Here is a 6,333-nt window from a genome sequence, read left to right on the forward strand (position 1 = left end):
ATTTCATGCGCCAAATTTCCTCCAATCCATCCCAAACTTGACCACGGCCTCCTTTCATATACTTCCGCCGAGGCATATCAAAATCCCATGAAAATACCCTTCCTACCTATTTTCCGTTCATGTTTCCTGTTCGGAGCTCATCGGGTAAAACCCTTCTTCCTTTTTATTTATGGTGTGCTCGTTTGTGTGTGCCGTAGATCGCGGAGTACCCGAGGAGGAGCGCGAGGAGGAGTTCGACCGCGAGCCCGAGCCCGAGGACCAGTACCGCGAGCAGGAGCTCCCGGAGGGCTTTGAGAACGGCAAGTCCAATCTCACCCTTTGATGCATATTGTAATACCCAGTTTTTCAGACACAACCTATTGGCCTGTTTTATAAAATGCATATTGTTTTATCGCAAGACATGGTTGGATAGCCACCCCTTGATTGTTATGACTATTCCTTGTTGTCCCATATTTATCTCTAAATATGAGTTGCTCTGTTTAGATGATAAATACTGCTAGAATGCTTAGGAACTCATTATCCAAATTCAAACATGACTACACCTGTTTACTCGGAAAATAAATGTGTGAGTATGATTAATTGAGGAGTTGGGTTTTCGGGTGTTAAGAGGAGTGATGGATGAGATGGATGGGTGTTTCTTGTGAGGAACGCCGGGTTGATGGGCTCGTACCTCAGTGGTTGAGCAGTGTAGGAGATATCCATCTTGTCATGACTAAGGACCGAGTTGATGTGTCATCCTGCCTAATTCCATCATCGTACAACCACTCGACCGTTGTATGGGCAACGGCTTAGCATAAATCCCACTAGCTAAACTGCTAGGCTTCGGGTGTGCTGGTGAGCAACGGGAGGCCTTGGAAAAGGACTAAGCTCTTGGTGACTTAGGCCCCGGTTACGGCCCCGTGGATGGGTTGCTAACCCCTTGAGCGCTCTTGTGTTGACTAGTCAGTGTTGGCTAAGGTGGGTAATGGCTTTGTTAGGATCCGTACCGACACTAAGGTGATCGCGATACGGTACCCTACTTGTGGGAAAAGTGTACAACCTCTGCAGAGTTAAAACCTATTCGGGTAGCCGTGTCCACGGCATTGGACGAGTTACGGCTCGGTCACACAACTAGCTTTTGAGGATGACTGGTATTTTACTGCGTGTGTGAGTGCGTGGAACTTTGGAAGTGTCCGGCAGATGTGCCGTGCGCTACGGCGGACGGGGAGTCCGGTAGCGATAAAACTTGGATCCTTTGTGTAGGATCAACCCCACTTGATATATATTGTGTACTAAAATGTTTTCATGAAACTTTTTGGAATGAAACCCTGCATGTGTCTAAAATTCAGCTTTACTACAAATAAACCTTAGCTTAATTCCTTGTTTATTCATGTGCATACTCTGTTGTATCCCCCTCCGTGGATGGGGTTGGACTTGCTGAGTACTTTTGTACTCACCCTTGTGTTGTTACTTCAGAGGAGGATTCGGACTTCGTCGCCGAGGACTTCGAGTAGGAGGTTGCGTCTGCACCCAACGCTGCCTGCGGTGTTGGCCCTTTTGCAGGATGCTTCCGCTGACGCTTAGCTCCGATTGCAGCCCGGAGTCCGACTGGACTGCAACTTGGATTTGTGTTGTCATCGCTTTAGTCTTGCTTTGGGTGTGGCTTGCCCGCCCACTCCTTCGGGAGCTGTACGGTTTCTAAACTATCTGTTGAATAAATGTGTTATCAGCCTCCTGGGACTGATAATTTGGATCACATTTAGTCTCTACTGATGTGGGGACGCTTCAAGAAGGCATCCGCAAGTTTGGTAAAACACAGGGGATTCATGCATCCGGGGCTTGCCTTCGAGCAAGGAGGAGGGAAGCTGCTCGTCTGCTTGGGCGGCTTCGGCTTCTGGAGGCAGGAGCTCGGCTACACCTTCATCTTCTGGCGCCAGGTACAGCTCGTAGAAGCCGTCGGCGAGACGCAGCTCTACACGAATGCAATGCATTGGTTAGCATTTAGACGATTATTTTCAACAGCAACACTTGCAAGTTTGAGCCCAGAAACTTGTGGCAAGTTACAGGAGGGTGGGGAGGTTCGATTGAGTTGGTGGAGATCAAGATATAAGGGTTGGATGGGGAGGAACTTATGATCTGACCCTTAACCTAGAGGAATAGATGTGCTAGGGGTCCTTAGACGTAACGCTGAAAAGTCCCCAAGTGTTACACATACACCCTCGGTTCAAGGAAAAAGATACAGCCGAGCCCTCAGGCGAGGCGGAGAAAGGTCGGCGGGACAGACAGGGTCGGGCGAGACGGAACCGGGGTCGGGCGGATAAGTGAGGTCGGACGAGGCAAACAAGGGTCGGTAGCTTACCTTTGTCTTACAGATGAGGCTTGGGGTCGGGAAAGAACAGGCTTGGGCGAAAAGACTAAGGCTCGGGACAGCGGCGAGGATGTCCGGTGGTACTCCGGCGGCGGCGGTGCTTCTTGTGGACCACAAGCAAGCTCTTGTGCAGCACGGGGAGCAGTGGCTGGGTGGATTGGGGAAGGTGGTGTTTGAGCGGAGAGGAGAGTTCCTCAGAACTTAGGTGGTGGCGCTGTGAGCACGAACAGGGAGCAAATGGGAGGGCAGCGATGGCAAAGGGGAACTCCGGCGGGGCTCCGGCATTCCATTTTATAGCTGCGCGGAAAAGAGAAGGGGGAGCGGCGCGAAGGCCGGGGAAGAGGCGATGGAGTGCCCTGCCGGGGCGGCGATTGAGCGACGAGGGCGGTGGAGTAGGACTTCGGGGATGGCACCGGCGGTCATTGGGCACCGATGTCAGGGCGGCGCAGGCGCGGGTTTGCCGGTGGTTGAGGTTTGGCGGAGGTGGGCGTCGCCGTGCGGTGGATCTGATGGAAGTGACCGGGGAAACGGCGCTAGAAACGAGGGCGCACAGGTGAGAAGACAGGCGGCTGCAGTCGTGCGGCAAGCACGGAGCAACAGATTGTCGGGGCGGAGCTTCTGACAAGGCAGAAAAGGAGCTGTCGCTGCCGCGGTCTGGGTTGGCGAAGGAGGAATCGTCGCGTAGCGAGGACTGGGGTGGCGCGACTGTGGAGGGGTGACGGAAAAGACGGGCAGCATCGGGCTCTGCAGCCGGGATCTGGCGATGTGATGATGGGCGCGGGCGGCGAGGTGCTGCAGAAAGGGTAGCAGAGGAGCTTCCGCTGCGATTGGGGAAGGGGGCGCGAGAATCCATCCGGTCATGGCCGGCGACGAGGCGGAGTGGCGGGCGTCGGAGGAGTTGAGCCACGCGGCTAGGGAACTCTGAAGCGGGCATGCAACTCGAGTGTGCCTGTCGTGGGAGATCTGGGAGAAAGATCTCGTGGGTCCACCGGTCAGTCTCGGTGGTCCACTGCTCAAATTGAAGGGAGGCGTTGTGGGAAGACTTAGAAAGATCCGACGGTGGGTTGGGGTCGGCGGGGTTGGAACTGGGGGAAACACGGTGAGGGGTCGGATCACAGGGGGTCGAGAGATCTGGGGGTGTAGCACTTAGGCTTGGTAAACTGAGACAGGTGATCAGGGACTCAGATTAAGATTAACTTGAAGGATTTTAACCGAGGTTGTTACAGCCTACCCCCCTTAAGAAGAATCTCGTCCCGAGATTCGGGTGTAGAAGTAACCGGTGGGGGTGCGTAGCCCTTACCTCCTTGGCTGGAAAGAAAACCTGGGAAGTGATTGTCCAAGTACTCTTCTGTTTCCCACGTTGCTTCATCCTCCGTGTGGTTCCTCCCAAGGATCTTGTACATTTTGATCACTTGGCGTTGGGTGCGCCTCTCTTTCTAGTCAAGGACCTTGGCCGGGTACTGTGCATAGGTTAGGTCAGGCTCGATTTGAAGCTGCTCCTGTTCTAAGATCTCGGTTGGGACCTAGACACATTTCTTCAGTTGAGACACATGGAAAACATCATGTATGGCCGAGAGCTGTTCTGGGAGCTGGATCCGATAGGCAATGGGTCCACAAATTTCCACAATCTCATATGGGCCAATGTATCGGGGAGCCAGTTTCCCTTTCACTCCAAACCGTTGCACTCCTTTGGTTGGGGAAACTCGAAGATACACATGATCACCAATGTCAAACTGCAGGGGCCTTCTTCGCCTGTCGGAGTAACTCTTCTGTCGGGATTGGGTAGCCTTGAGATTTGCTTGGATTAGCTTTACTTGCTCTTCGGCCTCTACCACTAAGTCAGGGCCATAAACTTGTCTCTCGCCTGCTTGGGACCAGTTCAATGGTGTCCGGCATCTTCGTCCATACAATGCTTCAAATGGTGCCATCTTCAAACTGGCTTGGTAGCTATTATTGTAGGAGAACTCCGTCAATGGCAGGCACTTGTCCCAATTTTTGTCATAGTGGATGACACAAGCTCTCAACATGTCTTCAAGGATTTGATTGACTCTTTCGGTTTGACCGTCGGTTTAAGGATGATAGGTTGAGCTACGGATGAGTTTGGTGTCCATGGATGCTTGTAGCTGTTCCCAAAAGCGTGCTACAAACTGAACTCCTCGATCAGAGATGATGGTCTTAGGCACACCGTGTAGGGAAACTATGCGGTCGAGGTACAGCTCTGCATACTGCTTGACCGTGTGGGTGGTGTGGACAGGAAGGAAGTGGGCGGCCTTGGTCAGACGGTCCATGATAACCCAAATGGAATCATGTCGCTGCGACGAAAGGGGCAGTCCAACAATGAAATCCATGCTGATATCTTCCCATTTCCAAGAGGGAATAGGTAGGGGCTGTAGAGTACCTGCGACCTTTAGATGACTGGCCTTGACGCGTTGGCAGGTGTCACACTTTGAAACATACCGGGCAATTTCCGGCTTCATTCCGCTCCACCAGAAAGTTTGACAGAGATCATGGTACATCTTATTGCTGCCTGGGTGGATTGAGAACTTGGAGAGATGAGCTTCATCTAGGATCTGCTTCCTCAAGTTGGGGTCGGCTGGTACAACCAGTCGGTTTCCATAATACACTTTTCTAGTTTCATCCTGTCGAAACTGCTTATATCCTTCATCCTTCAAGGAAATCTTCTTGGTGATCCGCCTTACTTCCTCATCCTCCACTTGTGCTGACCTTATTTGGTCTTCCAAAAAAGACTCAAGGGCGATGTGGCCGAGGGTTCCATGGGAAACAATTTCCAAACTGAGTTTTCCCATCTCATGACACAAAGTTTCGGTGAAGGTTGTTGCCGACAAGCAGTTGCAACAGGGCTTGCGGCTAAGAGCATCGGCCACCACATTGGCCTTGCCGGGATGATAGTGCATTTCCAAATCATAGTCTTTTATCAACTCCAACCATCTTCTTTGGCGCATGTTGAGGTCGGCTTGGATGAAGATATACTTGAGGCTCTTGTGGTCGGTGTAGATGTTGCAGCGGGTGCCCATCAGATAATGTCTCCATATCCTTAAGGCATGGATCACTGCTGCCAACTTAAGATCATGGGTTGGGTAGTTCAGCTCGTGAGGTCGTAACGCTCGTGAGGCATAGGCAATGACTCGGTTGTCTTGCATAAGAACACACCCAAGTCCAGTGCCAGAGGCGTCACAGTAGACGTCAAATGACCTAGAGGGGTCGGGTTGGGTCAAAACTGGGGCTGTGGTCAGCAAGCGCTTTAAGGTTTTGAAGGCTTCTTCACATTTGTCGTTCCACACAAATCTGACCTCTTTCTTCAGCAACTCTGTCATTGGCTTAGCTATCTTGGAGAAGTCCGATATGAAACGCCGATAGTAGCCTACCAGTCCAAGGAAACTTCGGATCTGGTGCACTGAGGCAGGAGGCTTCCAGTCCATGACTTCCTGTACCTTGCTGGGGTCGACGGCTATGCCATCCTTAGAGATAGTGTGTCCCAAGAACTTAACACTATCTAACCAGAATTCACACTTGGAGAACTTGGCATAGAGCTGATGATCTCTTAGCCGTTGGAGAACTACGCGAAGATGGTTGGCATGTTCTTCTTCGCTCTTCGAGTACACCAGGATATCATCAATGAACACCACTACAAACTTGTCCAACTCGGGCATGAACACCGAGTTCATGAGGTACATGAAGTATGCGGGTGCATTGGTGAGTCCAAAAGACATGACCAGGTACTCGTAGAGTCCATATCTTGTGGAGAAGGTAGTCTTAGGGATGTCACATGGTCAGATCTTGATTTGGTGATAACCTGAACGAAGATCGATCTTGGAGAACACTCTAGCTCCAGCTAACTGATCAAACAAGACATCAATGTGGGGAAGTGGGTACTTGTTCTTGATAGTCACCGCATTGAGAGGTCGGTAGTCTACACACATACGTAGACTGCCATCCTTCTTCTTCACAAACAGGGCCGGGCAACC

This window comes from Setaria italica, chromosome VII, assembly GCF_000263155.2.
Source record: "Setaria italica strain Yugu1 chromosome VII, Setaria_italica_v2.0, whole genome shotgun sequence".
NCBI lineage: Eukaryota > Viridiplantae > Streptophyta > Magnoliopsida > Poales > Poaceae > Setaria > Setaria italica.